At 35.8% G+C, this 16,494-nt stretch overlaps 1 protein-coding gene across 3 annotated transcripts in view; it reads left to right on the top strand.

Annotated features, from left to right (window-relative positions):
- Positions 1 to 6,885: 6,885 nt before the first annotated feature.
- Cldn16 (claudin 16) overlaps positions 6,886 to 16,494 on the top strand; it is a 166,877-nt gene continuing 157,268 nt past the window's right edge. For all 3 annotated transcript variants that reach the window (XM_078043864.1, XM_078043862.1, XM_078043867.1), the window contains exon 1: positions 6,886 to 7,027. The gene's annotated coding sequence lies outside the window, so the exon portion shown is untranslated. The remainder of the gene's footprint in view (positions 7,028 to 16,494) is intronic.

Consider the following 16,494-nt stretch of genomic DNA (forward strand, 5'->3'; position numbering starts at 1 on the left):
TATATACCAGACATATGCTTAATTATTAACATGGATTAATTCAGATTAAGAAGTAGGATTAAAATGTTTAAGTTACTTGTTTGAAATTGTGCAGTGTGTATATAGGGGATTGGTTTAACATTTGAATAGCCATCTTAAATGTTAATCACCATCTTATGAGATAAGTTTTTTTTTTTTTTGTATTTCCTCTTACCTGAACTCTCCTTACCTCCATTAGTGACCTACCCCGTGGTTCCATAACCCTAAACCAATCCCAGAAGGACATGACCCCTTGACTCTGGAAAGCCCTGTGATGCCATGGACCTAAGCCAATCCCATGCTATTCCTTACCTGCCTAGCTCTGACGTAAGCACCCCAAAGCCTATTCCACAGTGCCAGGCTACAACTCCAAACCCTTACCCCAAAAAGCTCAACACCTGAACATTTTAGGGCCTCTCTCCGTCTATGGAGATGTGTGCCTTTATTTGTCAGTTCATCTGTATCTCTGCCTGGTCTCTGCCTTCCATCTCTTGCTCGCTGATCTCCCAGTTCCTCGCTTTCCTTTCAGAGTAAATGAACAAAGAAAAACAAAAACAGTGTTCAAGCCCTGATATTTCTTACTAACAGTGTATACTCTTAATGGTCTGTATACATGGCTATCAAAATATCAACTATATTTTTTTCCAATTGATTAGTTTTAAAAAAAAATTTTAGTTGTAGATGGTCACAATACCTTTATTTTATTTATTCATTTTTATGTAGTACTGAGGATCAAACCCAGTGCCTCACACATGCAAGGCAAGTGCTCTGCCACTGAGCCACAACCCCAGCCCCCAATTGCTTATTTTATGGATAGTTTTTATGTCTTCTTTTTTTAACATTTCTATCTTTTCAAATTTTTATTTAAGACATATGTGTTAGTTTCTAAATATAAGAAAAATAGATTAAAAGTGTTATGTCTAATGACCTGTGAAAATGTTACATCTAATTTACTAAGATCACTAAATAGTATATATATAGACATGAATGTAAAATGCAAACCAGGTTATGTAGTACTTGAGTAAAAGAGCAGATTATTTAGTAAAAGAGCATGCCTGTTGTCCTACATCCTGGCTCAGAAGTTTCCTGATCTTTGAATGTGCCCAAATCTATTTTGTCCCCACTTCACACTGTTTCTTCAGCATTATGTTCTACTTCTATTATATAACAGGGCTTTCTGTTGCTTTGATTGATGTTATCTTCCAGAATCTAAATTGCTTTGTGCTTTGAACTTTTCCAAATCCCTTTCTTCTTAAGTTTATTTACTCACTCATTAGCAGGTATGCAATTCAATTCACTCATCCAAATCTAGTTATTTGTGTTTTTACCATGGTTGGTGCTTGTTTGTTCTAGGCACTGTGTATTTTTGTGCATATAGTTAGTTAGTTAATTATACCCCTCCTCATCCCAGTGAAAATTTAGGAAATCAATCAATCAATCAATCAAATGTGTGGCTCTTGTCTTCAAGTAAATCACAATATGGCTCTAAACTCAATAATTATCACATGTAAATAAATATTGAAAGGATTATAAAAAGATCAAGTAAAATGTGTCAGGATTATAGAATAGAAAAAGCTTACTTGCTGAGTCTGAAAATTAGAGAAATACCAATGGAGATGTAATTCCTCTGAGCCTTGATATATCATCCTAATTTTCAGAGACAGGAATTGCAGTAAGATGTTTCTGGCATTTTTCTGCAATACAAAGAGCACTGATTCTTAAAACTGCAAATTCTTCAGCTCAGCATCAATGTGATCCTTGAACTTTGGTCAATAATTGCTGTCAAATTAGTACAATGGTCTCCTTTTTTGTCTTGGTTTTAACATCTATCCAATTGAGAAAATGACAATGTTTTAATTCTATCTTATTAGAAAGATTAATAAAGTGGCATCATAAGACCTACATTGTATAAAAGATTTTGTCATTGCAAATATTTATAGTTATTGGTTATTTTTACAGAACAGAAAATGGACTATAAAGAAATAATATAACAAAAAATCTATTTTAGTATCATCTCTAGTGTATGTAGTCTTGTTAAAATTCATTTTCACATCTCAACCATACAAGGGGTGTTAATGTAGCTCTTTAAAATCAGCAATTCTACATATCTCCTTATTCATCAGCTAGGAAATATGTTTCATATTCAGGATGAAAGGGAGACAACATTTTCCTGGAAAGATATAAGTTCATCCCTGTTCCTTTGAACTTATAAGTTCTTTATAAGTTTATAAGTTATTTTTTTAATAACTTTATAAGTTCAGCCTGAATTTAGAAATCAAATGCATCTTAAAGGGTTTGGGAAGACCAAGAATCTGAAAGACAATTTTTCCACCTATAGGTGGAGCCAGAGGAATACAATTCAAAACTGCTTTTTTCTTTTTTTGAGTTATTTAACCATAAATCATCAACCAAGCAGATACATCTCCTTTCCTTTTCTTTCTCTCCTTCCTTCTCTTCTCTCTCCCTTTCTTTATTTGCACAGAAGCCAATTTTTTACTACCATTTTTGGTTGTTTCTCTTTTTTTTCCTTTCCTGTTTTTTTTCTCCATTTGTTCCATCCTTCTTTCCTTATTAAGTAACACATTTCAAATATATGTTCTTTAAAAATATTGAAATGTCAGAATTACATTTTTAAACTTGAAGGTATCCTTGGTGATTTTATATTCTAGTCCCTTCTGCATGGGTTTCTGAGACCAAAGAGATTTGGGAATTTTAGGGCTCAACAGAAATCTTGCTTTTCCAAATAATCAGGCATATAGCAGAAGTCCTGACAAAGAACATTTTTCTCTTTTCTTTTTACAAAATAAATCTATCTTTTCCTGTTTTTTTTTTTTAATGCCTATAATCAAGTGTTTTCTCTGACCTCTTCCCCTCAAAGTGAATTATCTCACAAGATTCTCTCCATTCCTGCGGGTGGGCATTAAAAAATGATTTGGGGCTAGAGTGGTGATAATGGTAAATTTTATTATTTGCTCAGGACCTTAGAGGTCCTGGAAGTGTAGGCTGGATATTTCTTTTTTGTAACTTTCTTTTCTAACAGCTCTTAAAGTGTCTGAAACATCTGTGATGAGCTGAGAGCAACAGAAAGGGTGGTATGAAAAATCAAAAAGAGAAATAGGGTAACTATAGGAATGAGAGAGTATCAAACCCAAATCCTTACACTTAGACCTAAAGGAATAGGGGCATTGGAAAATGGCCTGTCTCATGCCTGCTGCCTAGATATCAGTCCCCAACAACACTGAATCCTTGCAGCTTCCTTTCAGAATCTTCTGGAACTCTAAACAAAAACAAAGAAAAAAAGAAAAAGGAAAAGTATCAGAAATCACATCCTGGGGGTTCATAGGGCAAAAGACATTGCATTTGATTTTGTGGAAAATTATTATTGAAATGATAAATGCCATCTTTGGGGGAAATTTAAAGGTGGAGCTAACCCTGTCTGAAAGACACAAGAACTCAAAGGTTGTCATGGAAATGTAATACACATCCTTGTACAAGCGTAGTTGCCATGAGATAGACCCAAGAAGTCAGATCAAAGTCTTTGTGGAGGGAAAGATGGTTAACAGTACTCAGGAGAAAAGAGGCCCCTCAACCCACTGGACAGGAAAGATCAATGAATCTTTTTTTTTTTTTTTCCAGAGAGAGAGAGAGAGAGAGAGAGAGAGAGAGAAAGAGAGAATTTTTAAAATATTTATTTGTCAGTTTTTGGTGGACACAACATCTTTATTTTATTTTTTTATGTGATGCTGAGGATGGAACCCAGTGCCCCGCACATGCCAGGCGAGCGAGTTACCGCTTGAGTCACATCCCTAGCCCAAGATCAATGAATCTTCAGGGACAGTCTAAGGACTTAGCATGCCAGCAGGCTATGTAAAGGGAGGGATTATATGTAAGTTTTAAGGACAAATCTATTGATTTATTTACATTGGAAAGTGAAAAAAAATATTTTTTTGGTCAGAGTTAAAAATATGAATGGGGATGCAGTGAGAGAAAATATTTTGAAGATATTAAATGAAGGTAGAACAAACTATTATAGCTTTACAGTGATTTCAATAGCAATTTAGAAACAACAAAGTACACATATAAAGGCATTTAAAAAAGAAAATCTGCTAGAAATATTTTCATAAACTTTGATTACTGAGAATGTCTTTGTTCTTAAGTTTTAAAAGTTATTTTCCCTGGATCTAGAATCCAGGGTAGGATTTTTGTTTTCTTTTCAGTACTTTAAATTATTATCCCACAGTTTTCTTGCCTGTGTGATGTCTGTTGACAATCTACTATAATTTTTATTTGTTTTCTACTCTAAATTGTGTAAATCCCTCCACTCGGCTGACTTTAAGATTTCATCTTTCTTTTTTAGTTTTTCCAGTTAAATATTATAATCTTAAATTGTAAAAAAAATTAGCAATTTGGAAAGCTATAAAATAAAACTTGTGTTTTACATTTTACTAGAAAAAATTTAAACTTAGAACAAATGAAAAGAGTACAGTGCATCTACATGTGTCCATTACTTACATTCCAATAAACATCTCAACATATACCAAATATTTGAATGTAATTTACTGACCCTTAATAAGTGAATTGTTTAAGTTTCTGCTGGTAGTGATATGTACATGAGTAGCTTATCTGACAGAAATCACTGGAATAGTGGATTTTTAAGCCAGAATTGTTTAAAATATTAGGGCAAATCAGACTAGTTCTGCTTTCAAATTGATTCCCCACAGACCAGAAACAGGAACATAATGGGAGTTTGGTTTTTCAAAGGAATATCTTGCCAAAGGAGGTGATGTGAGGTAGGAAAGTATTCATTGGGCAGTTCCCCTCACTGGGAGTAGATAGAAATATAATTTAATTGTAATTAAATAAACCAAGTAATAACAGCTGGCTAGTCATCATGTTTTAGAAAATAGAAATTTAAACAACATTTGGTAAGAACTCTACTGGGTGACATACTAGATATTTTACCAAAGTTATATTATTTGAATCCCACAAATCCCACTGAAAGAGGCTATTGTTTCACATGTAAGTCAACTGAGGCATATAGCTGTTAATTCACTTATTCACGACAAATGACTAGTGAGGTAGATCACAACTAGGACCATAATCCAGTTCAATCTGGTTCTCAAGTGTTTTTATTTCCCCAACAACCCAGAAACTACAGAGAAAATTAGGCCTTACTGGCATCCTGCTTGCTCCCCAAGGACCCACAACCAGAATGATGTCCAGGAGTGATGTAATTGACCATGCAGAGCAGTTTAGGGTGTTCTGATATTCAGAAGATGAATTTCAATCTAGACAAGAAAGTACTTTCTTCAGTAGAGTGTGGTGGGGCACACCTGTAATCCCAGCTACTCAGGAGAATCTCAGATACTGAGGCAGAAGGATCACAAGTTCAAGGTCAGCCTGGGAAACTTAGTGAGACTTTGTCTCAATATAAAACATTAAAAGGGATGGGGATGTAGCTCAGTGGTAAATCACCACTGAGTTCATTCCACAGTCCTGCAAAATAAATAATAATAATAATAATAATAACCTTCATTAATGATGAAGAGGACTGGGACACAATTAAGAATCTCACTTTGGCTGTCTAGAAACCATTTAGACACTTTAAATCACTACTTAATGTGCATTTTTAAAGACTCTTTGGATATTTAGCTTACCTCCTCAATTTTATAATAGACTGCTAATTTGGTGGTGAAAGATATTTGTCCACAGATATTACTCTATACAACAGGACTCAGAAAGGAGGGTCTGCATGGTGATGGAGGCAGTTCCCAGACAGATGGGTGGACCCAGTGAGCTGGACTTGGGTGAGATGAAGCCTAACAAGTGGAGGATGGGAACTGCTGGGGTTGTGGCTCCATGCTCCATGTCTTTGTTTCCCTACTATGAGGACAGCTTTTGTGTGAAATTCAAATAATTTGGGACGCATGGATTTCCCAAAGTATATATATATTTTTAATTTTAGCAATTGATAACATGAATAAACATTTGAAGAAGTTACCTGTTAACTTTCATTAAAAAAAAAGACCTTCTCTACAAGTATATTCCTGGATATTATTAGCAAGAACAATGTTGTACACATTGACCAATGCAGAGAAAAATACTAGGTGAGAAATAATGTAAGCATCATATTGGATACTACATGAAATATTCCCAGGCAATATGCTACTTTGCCAAATAAAAATAGATTAAATGATGAGGAAAGAAATGATGGGCTATGAGTTTGGAAAGATGGGGAATAAGACTAGAAGAGCTAAGGTTACCACCCTATAGGCCAAGTGTAAGTGGCATGTCATAGAACTTTCTCCTCTCACATAGGAAAATCAGAGGTGTCAAAAGAGGAATTACAGGGAGTTATTTTTAGAGCAACAATTGGAAATTGGGTTTTTTCCTTTATAACCTAGATATTTTAAAAAACAAAATTAAATTCCTCTTTTCTCCTTAGAATGAAATATCTTGCAAGAATGTCACAATTCATCTTGTGAACTCTTATTTGTACCTTACATATATATTATCTATTGTTTTCAATTTAAAAACATTTATTTGGAAAATGTTTGATATTTTCATTTGAAAATGGTCTATTGGTAGATCCAAATGACTAAAAACATTTTTAAATAGTTCATGTGATTAAAGTAAAATATTTTTGAAAGGGAACATTCAGGATTTACAGAAAGGCAGTGGTGTCTAAAAGCAAGAGCAGGAAAGAGCAGCCCAGAGGTCAGTTTGAATCCTGGCCCTACAGAAGAACCTGAACTAATGTACTTAGATACTGGGGGTCTTAGCTTCTATGGCATAGAACAAAATCACCGTCTTGCAAGACATATTTGGAGATTACAGATAAGGAGATTACCGGCATAGCTCCTGACACCCAGTAGTTGTTAAATATGTGGCAGCTGTTGTTATGAGTGTGATGGGGGTTTGTTGACAGTAAAAAAGAGGAAAGGGAGTGCTGTGGAATGTTCTCAAGGCAAGAAACAGGAAGCATTTGAGGTGTACCAACAGAAAACAGGTGAGTAGGAAGGAAAGGGTGGGTGAGGGTTTTCAGATCACTTCCAGAGGAGCTGGTACCTCCGTGTGTTCTGCTTGTTCTGCTTCAGGATCCTCATTCTTGGCAATGAATCATCTTCTTCCCCTTAGAGGTTTTGGTAGTTGTGCTGTTTCACTTAACAGTAAAGCAAAAGTACTCAGAACTCAAAAGGGAATTTCCCATGCTAAAGCTTAAACCCCAGAGTCTGGATTTCACGAAACTACAGTGTTGACAGCTTTTAATGGATATTTTCAGCATCTGGATTATATCAGCTGTCATTGAATCAGATTTTAAAAAAAGATTTTCCCCTTTTGCACAAGGAGCTTTTAATAATAACATTTCCAGGTGTCTATATTTCAAACATACCTAGCAGGACAGAGTGTAAAGTGCTTTTGGGGGAAGTAAATGTATTTGCATGACTGATGTTAACTGCAGATTCCTATTTAATGTACATTAAAGTAAATACAAACACATTCTTTGCATTTGTATAATTCTTTTGAGCTTTTAAAGTACTTTTGATATGCCGTTTCATTTATTTTTCATGACAATACTGTGAAGTAGCTTCCCATGTGCTTAATTTCTAGATGAGGCAGTAAAATTCAGTTAAATTGGTTTAGGGTCACATGGCTAATGAGGTTGATCCAGATGATCTGATATGAAATTGAACATAGTTTTTATTCTGCGCTCCACCATGTAAAATGAAATATAAAACATGAAACATAGCTATCCCTTTTCACAAATAATTTCATTTGGCACTAATCACACACACACATGCACATGCACATGTGTGTGAGCACACACTCACACACACATTTGAGTAAAACATGAACAGGGAGAAAGAGATTGGTATCATGGTGTGTGAGAAAGAACAGGAACATAAAGAGTAGGTCACAACATTTTCAGAGAGTGGAAAACCACAACCCACTTTGGATGATTGTCATAATCAAGTTGTCCTCCACCCCCAGGTGCTCTCATCTGTAAACATTCCAATAGGAATAGGACATTGCATTCTTGGCTGGAAGTGAAACTAGCAAATTCATCATCTGAAAATTCAGAGTTAGAGTAGATTTCCACCTGATTAGAATGGCAAATATTTATGTTTGCTGGCTTCTTGCTCTTGGTGTATCCCAGAGAAACCATATCTGTGATATCTGCCACCTTTTACATCCTGTTACTGACAGCCTTACCTGCAACTAGTGCTCAACAAACCAAATCATAACTTCTTTGCATCAGTGTGGTAAGCATAGTGGGTGGGGAGACAGATGAAAGAGCACTGATTCAGGATTCACAACGGATTTTGTCTTAGTGCTGTAGCAACTGTGTGAGTATGACCACCAGTACCTCACTTTATCACCCTAGTTTTCTGTTCTTTATCTGCAAGATGGGTCTAACCATATCTATCCAGACTACCTTTGGTTTGAGAACAGATGAGGTGCCATATGTGTATGTGCCCAGAAAATAATAAAACTTAAAAATATAATATAAATGTACAAATTGTATAAATATGCATGATAAACAATATATCAAGATTTGAAAGGGATCCTTTTTATAAAATCCCCTCCCCTTTCTTTTGTACCAAGGATTGACCCCAGTATTGCTTAACCACTGAGTCATATCTCCAGCTGCTTACGGCCTCACTAAGTTGTTGATTCTGGCTTTGAACTCACGATCCTCCTGCCTTAGGTTCCCAAGCCACTGGAATTACAGGCATAAGCCACAATGTCCAGCCTAAAATCCCTTACGATTCTCTTACAGTTTAGCAAGTTACTCCTTAAAATACATTTTTTTAGCCTCATCATAATCCCATAATATCTGATATACAGAGACATAATTGTGAAAATATTGCATGCAAAACACAAAGTGGAAAAAAGTCATTTTTCTCCTCAGTCTACAATTCAGTGAAACTATTGGTTGTAATTTTAGGTAGGGTTCACTATATTGAGGGGCATTTGTTTTTCTACTAGATACTCGAGCTAATGTGGAGAGTTGGAGTAGGAGTCAGTAAAGGAGGAGAAAACTTCAGTGTAAAAGCTAAAGAATATCCTTCTCTGGGCTGGGGATGTAGCTTAGTTGAGAGTTTTTGCCTCTCCTGCACAAGGTTCTGGGTTCAATCCCAAGACAAAAAAAAAAAATTCTTCCCTAAAACCTTGGCAAAATAAGCTAATGACCCTTTAGTAGGTGACACTTGCTATTCAAAATGTGCTTTGTTGGGTCAGTAGCACTGAACATCAGCTGGGAGCTGGATAGAAATCCCCAGGCCTCCTTCCCAATCTGAACCTGTATTTTAACAAGATCCCTGGGGAAGTTGGATGCATATTAAAGTTTGATACTTACTGGCCTATAGGGCATTTTCAGATACATTGTGATATTTCTACTAAGGACAATATTAATACCTCCCATTCTCAAACCCCATTTTCCAGGGGAAATTTGAGAACTTAAGTCAGAGTGAAACAGCTAGGTGTAGCAGCTGAGGGATTCAAATGTGGACTTCCCGATTCCAAATCCTATACTTCTTCCACTATAGACCTCCTCTGCCCCATTCATGTCTCTCAACTATCACCCATGAGGACCTATCTGGAAGCCTGATCTAGTTGTCAGTACACCTTTCTTTCTTCAGAAACCACTCATTTATCTAAGATACCTACTGACATAGCCCTGCCTGCCTCATGGTGCAAGAAACATCACAGAAGCTAAGGAGGAACGGCTTCCTTTTGTGGTCCACATAGACCCTTTGGGTCTGTGCCAAGGAGATGACAAGGGAAGTTCCCATTTCATACTTTTATTTTTAACTTGGATAATTGAGGTCTTCAATGACATCAGCCTTTGAGAAGTCTTCCTGTGAATTCATTCCTGGCTGATCCCATCATCAGAATACCACTATTACAGGGTGCCACCCCTGGAATTGCTCAACCTCAGTGACTGACTAGACTTCTTCTGGGGTGCCTCGAGGAGGAGGCCACGTGGAAGGCCACTTGGAGCAGAGTGGTTCCATTATAAGGTGAAGGCCTGATTCACTGGCTTACTAGAATTGCTTAAAATATGCAGCTGGAAGTTTTCCAGCTTTCTCTTTCTTCACAGATGCCCAGTCTCATCAAAGAAATGATGCTTGAGATAGCAGTAAACAGGTTGTAGTGTGAAACATCCTCTCGTCAGTGACTTATTACAGCTGAGATCTGTAGGATGAACCACACCCCACTTAATGCAGTGAACGTACATAAGTGGGGGTGGGGGGAGAAAAAGATGTATAATGAAAAACTAAAGAATAATTAAAAAAAATAATTAAATTGTATCATGAAGCTCCCTGGCAAACCAAATGTCCCAACAGCCTTAGTGTTATTCAGAGATGAGACTTATATTGAATGCCTTGAAATCTCATGAGTGAGCTCAACTGGCTGTCCAGGTAGAGAGACCTGTCCTTGCATACCTCACTTTCTTCCTATCTACCCACAAGTTACGAAGTCCTAAAGAATTGCAAGGTAAGATACCAATGGAGATCTCCAGCAGTAGTTAAACTCAGAGTCACCCCACAAAGGGGTACTAATCTCCAGATGGTTGTTTCTGTTTAGCTCATATCAACAACAACAACAAAAAAGTGCTACTTTATTCCCTTTCTGTCCGTCTGTCCGTCACTGGCACTGGCCACGTGCAGGATGCACTTCACTCTTTGCACTCTGTTTTGCCTATCTGCAATTGTCCACAGATCTTTGCTTGTGGCGTTCTTTTCTCCTGACATGATTTTTACCACCTCTGCCTTTCCAAATCCCAGGCATCCTTCAGTGTAATTCCTTTCTAGAGCCTCCATTAATGAATAAAATACAATCACAGTTCACAGCTTCTGTCTCTACTAGAGCACTTAGGTATTCTGCCTGTTTTTGAATTTTGTATAATAGTTAGCCTCTCCTACTGTGCACATATTAATCTGTTTTATTAGATAGTGTTTTACTTGTTTGTGTGATTTTACAAGCTCTTATAGCATAGATTTCTTACTCATTCTGAAACACATGCATGCAATAATAGCTCAACATTTGAATGTGAATATCTCCCTCAAATTAAGAAATGTTAGGTCTTGCTCTTGAAGTATTGAGTTGGCAAGTCATGATTATAACCCTCAAACCCTGTGGTCCTTTGAGGTTGCCTCCACAGCCCAGGGCTATAGACAAACCTGTAGAACTTGTTCTCCAACCTCCAGAAACAGAGCTCTTCAAGTCAGGAAAAGTTCCCACCCTTTCTCATGTCATAAAACTCAATGCCTTTCTTGGCTACAACATAGATATATGTACAAGACTTTAAATATGTTTTTAAGATGATTTATCTTTAAAAAATTATTATTTTTGTCCCAAGTGGTAGAAGAAAAAAATCACAGAAATTAAAAGAATACACATTTATAAATCCTATTATTTTCTCTACATAATTGTGTTTAAATTATTTCCTACTTTTATGAATAAATAAAAATATTTCAAACAATTCTGACAAAAACTAGTAATTATCCCATGACTGAGACTGGATCAAGGAAGATGACTTAAAAGAGTAGGCACGTAAAAAACATGTAAAGATTTTGGAAAGAATTCCAATGGAGCAGACATGGAGGTTTTATAAGGGATATGTGGTGGAGATGTATCTCAATAGTAGAACAATTGCCTGGCAAGAAGGAGGCCGTAGGTTCAATCCTTAGCACTGTATCTAAACAAATAAGTAGACATAAAAAATGGAAAGCAGAGCTTGAAATAACACGCTATTGCAAGTGGAGCTTGAAAGACGACTATTTTGAGGGCTACAAAATCAAATATTTTACAAATAAAAGTTCTTCACAATAGACACCTTCAGAGGAAGGTATACTTAAGATGTAAGGATGACAGTGGATGAGGTGATGTTCTATGATATAATGACCTCAAAATCAATGGTTTAGATTCTCGAGTTTCCTTTTACTCTGTCAAGAAATATTTGAAGGTCAGTTAGCCTCATGCAAAACTAGATTTAGTTTAGTTGCATCCAGAGAGCCCAACAAGACTAATTCTTTTAGCCATCAAACAAATCAATAGAAACTAGAAGGACACAAACTTTGAATCAGTGTAAAGAATATTTCAACAGGATAATATGGTACAGATTTAGGCCACTTCGATATAGGGGGTTCCTGCTTCTGAGGTTAGAAACCACTATTTGACCACAGGGAGTGAGTCAAATATAGGGAGTAAGAGTTGTATTCTCAACTCAGAGTGGAGTTGACTCTCTCCTTGCTAGCTGACTTCCAGGCAGTTGCCTGGCTTACTCAGCTGCCCTGTGCCTTGGCTTCTCTCCTCTCTGAAGTATGAATAATAGTATTGCCTCAGTGGAGATGTGTGAGGCTTAATGGGTTAGCATATATGAAAGGCTTTGAACAGAGCTTAGCACAAGACGCAGGCCCTGTGTGTGTAGCTTCCCCTGTATCTCTAAAAATTCCTCCAGTTCAACAATTCCATTCTTACATATACTCAGAAATCCAAGATGCTTAATTAGACTGGCAACAAAGCTACAAGCCACATTTTATGGAAAGCCAAGTGTGTTCTAAGCAATTTGCATGTTATTTTACATAATGCTAATTTTTCATTACTCTAATACTGTATTTAATACATTATTTCATATATCTATCATGAAATAAGTATCACTTTTTTTTTTATGGTGCTATAAAAGGAACCCAGAGCCTAGCACATACTAGGCAAACACAGAGCTACATCCCTAGCCCCATTATCATTTTTCCCCCCATGTTCTTAATAATATAAAATGTCATCAACTGTAAGATGCATCCTTATTTCTGAGATGTTAAACTGGGAATGCATGTGTATCTTAGGATCAATGACATGGGAAACTTATTCCTCTTTTAATTCCCTTTATTTTTTTTAACAAATAGAAGGTAAAGGCTTAAATAGCTTAAGAAACTTTTTCTAAATAACATAGCTTGTGTTTATAGAATTGGGATTTGACTTTGAAGCTCTGAATATTTCTTAATAATTTTTAGAGCCAAAACAACTTTATAAATAACAAAAGAAGAAAAACTAATGAAATATGATTGATTCAGTAATGTAAACATCACATAACTTCATGTAAACTGCAAACCAAAAAAATAATTGTATACTAAATACTAAATGTGTACAACTTAACATATGAATTGTGCCTAGATGTCAACATTGCTTCTTTTAAACTTTCTATTCAGAAATAATTTCAAGTTTATAAAATATTGCCATAAAAATAATTCAATGAACTTCCATATGCCCTTCATCCAGATTTATCTATTAGTATTTTATCTCATTGCCTTTGTTTTCTTGAATTTTACTCTGTCCTATAGTGACTGTGTGTATGTGCATGTGCGTGTACATATATACACATGCAAAGGCATTTCTTTATTCGAAGGAGCATGGTCCTTTTTATCTAAATACTTCAGTATTTATTTCCCAGGAATAGGGATATTCTCTACTACATAGAATTCAGTCACCATGAATTCATCTATTTTTCCAATGTTTTAGTCAATCTTGTGATTTCCTTTTCTTGTCTTTCCCCTGTAGTACAATATTTGTCTAGTGCCAATCACTACATTACTTGTCACTTACCAGGACTGAATATTCATTATTTGCCTGAAACATTACCACTTTGAATATTGAAACTCATCAGTTTTAGGAACACTCTTAATCTAGGTAAACCACAATTAGTAGACCATGTCATGTCTTTTTAGCTTTTTAAAATCTAGAACTTTTCCAAAGCCATTCTTTGTCTTTTATGCAGTTCATATTTTTGAAGTTACTCTCTGCCTCATCTTATTTGTTTCTTCTGTTAGATTTTTCCTCACTTTGTGTTTTCTATACATTCTCAACTACACAAACACATATGTGACACTAAATCATTCTTGTGCACTACCTATGAAGTCACATCATATCCAACTTTCTGTCTTAGATAATGCTAATTTTTGCTCTTCTTGTGAAATGATGTCAATTTCTCCACTGTATGATTACTGTTCATATTTTCTCCCTTGTAACTAAATCCATTGAGGATTCTTGCCTGATCCAATCTTTGCTATGACGGTTACAAAATTTCGCTTCTTATTATGTTCATTAAAGAGAATTCAGAAAATATGGAAATAAAAATAAGCAAAGCAAAAATGTAAAAAAGCCATTAGCTCATTGCATACATATGTATGTACTAATCTTGATATATTCATTTTCTTTCTTCTCATGAATGTGCACATAATTGGAATCATACATTGTGTGATGTAATTAGGCAACAGGAGAACTCCCTACACATTTGCCATTTAACCTTTGTCATTCTGCTGTAAGCAAGAAATTTCTTCCCCTGTTAATTAAGTAATGCATATATTTTTAGTATTGATTCATACATATCATTTTTCAATGGTTTATAGTTTTTTATTGTTCTTATTTATTTTGGTGCTCAAAATTGTTTTGTGTTTGGCTTTGGGATCTTCTTCAAGCTGTTTCCTGTGTTATTGTTATGTGCCCCATCCTTCTTCCTCCCTTTCTCCATCTCTCCCTTCTTTTTCTCTCTCCTTCCTCCTTCCCTCCCTTTCCCATCTATCCCTCCCTCCTTTCCTTTTTTCCATCATAACACAATGGTCCAGACTCATCTCTGATATTGATCCTGCCCTAGCTGTGGAATCTACACCACAGTTGATTAGGCACCACAGTTCAGTTTTGTGGGGAATTGTGTTAGTGATCAGGATCAGGAACTCCAGGTGAGTTCATTGCTACTGGAGTAGGACACACATGCATGTCTAACATACAATCATTGAAAGGAAAAGTGTACGGGATGTTTGTTTTCTATATGCTCAGTATTTAATTTTCTTCTTAAATATGATGCCTCCATCCTTTAATCAGCTAATATCTGAAGATATTTTATACTCTGAGCAATGTCTCCTATTTAAAAAAGCGTGAGTCAATTCATGTATCAAGTACCGTCAATGGAAATGACTAATTTTTATTTGCTTGCAAGTTAGTTCTAATTATATTGTGTAAGGGAAGACAAATAATATTTTCTCTTCCTGTTCTTAGTTGGAATGTACCCCTGTAACAAAAGAAAGGCCTACAAGAAAAATATACACAGAAGTTTAACAGTCAGTATATCTCATGTATACATGGAGGGTATCCAGGCAAATGAGCAAATCTCACAAAAGTAGCTTTGAATTGAGGCTGAAATATCATCTTCAGCTGGAACAAAGAGAGAAGGATGCAGGAGAAGGCCAGTTAAATGGGAAACATGCAGGAAAAGTAAGGTAAAAGATAAAAGGGTTTTAATTAATATTTAATTTGATGCTTTCTCCATTGATGAGCCCCTGGTGATTTAGAGTTGTCCTTCTCTTCCTTACATGGAGGAAAACACCTTTACAAATGGAGATATAAATTCATAGATGTAAATCTCTCTTAAATCTACTCTTGTTTTCAGAACTTATCCAGTGACTACAGTCTCTTAAAATAATCAGCTCAAAATAAATCTTATGACCAGAAGGCAGGTTTTGAAGTGGGATATTCCTGTCTCTTATCATCCTATTTTGGATGATGCTATATTTTTGATCTCCTGTAGTCACCAAGGTTTTTACATCATAAGATGATTGAGGAAGAGCTCATACTATGGATAGAGATGTTGGCACTCCCTGTGTTTTTTGATCAAATTGAGATTCCATCCATTGTAAAACACATCATTCTTTTCTGTACCATAAAAAGAAAAATGTTGTTAATAGAAAATGCCACTGACTGAAGGAGCAATCCAAATTTCAGAGATGTTAAAATGTGAAAAAGTATCTTAGAGTTGATAACTTATGATATTATTATTCATTTCTTGGTAGGAATTTTCTAAAGCCTCTTTGTAATTTTGTGAGAATCAGTTCAGCCAGAAGTGAATAATATAATCCATATATCTGCTTAACTGGACTTTTCTGGCAACATATTAAAAAATGAATGAGTGAGTTGGGGCACAGTGTTCTTCCCCACACTGAAAAACTCCTACCCTTCCCTCAAGCCATCTTTGAGAATGTGGGATATGTGGGGTGTGGGCCAAACCAGTGAGTGACATACAAGCCTGGTAAGGCCACCAGTGTTATGTGTACATTAAATATACTTTCAGATACCTTTTCTCCTTGTTTAAAAATCCTAATTTGCTTTAACTCTTAGCAAACTTACACATGAAGTCAAGGAGTTCAGTAGTGAGACAAGGTCTGCTATGAAATACTGTCCCCACAAATAATCCAATCAATAAATGGGCAAAGTAACAAAACAGACACATCTCAAAAGAAGAAATACAGATGTTCAACAAATATATGAAAAAAAAATGTTTACAGTCTCTAGCAATTAGAGAAATGCAAATTAAAACTATACTGAGATTTCATCTCACTGCAGTCAGAAGGGCAATTATCAAGAATACAAGTAACAATAACTGTTGGCAAGGACATGGGGGAAAAGGAACACTCATATGTT

The sequence above is a fragment of the Ictidomys tridecemlineatus genome, chromosome 3 (assembly GCF_052094955.1).
Source record: "Ictidomys tridecemlineatus isolate mIctTri1 chromosome 3, mIctTri1.hap1, whole genome shotgun sequence".
Classification (NCBI taxonomy): Eukaryota; Metazoa; Chordata; class Mammalia; order Rodentia; family Sciuridae; genus Ictidomys; species Ictidomys tridecemlineatus.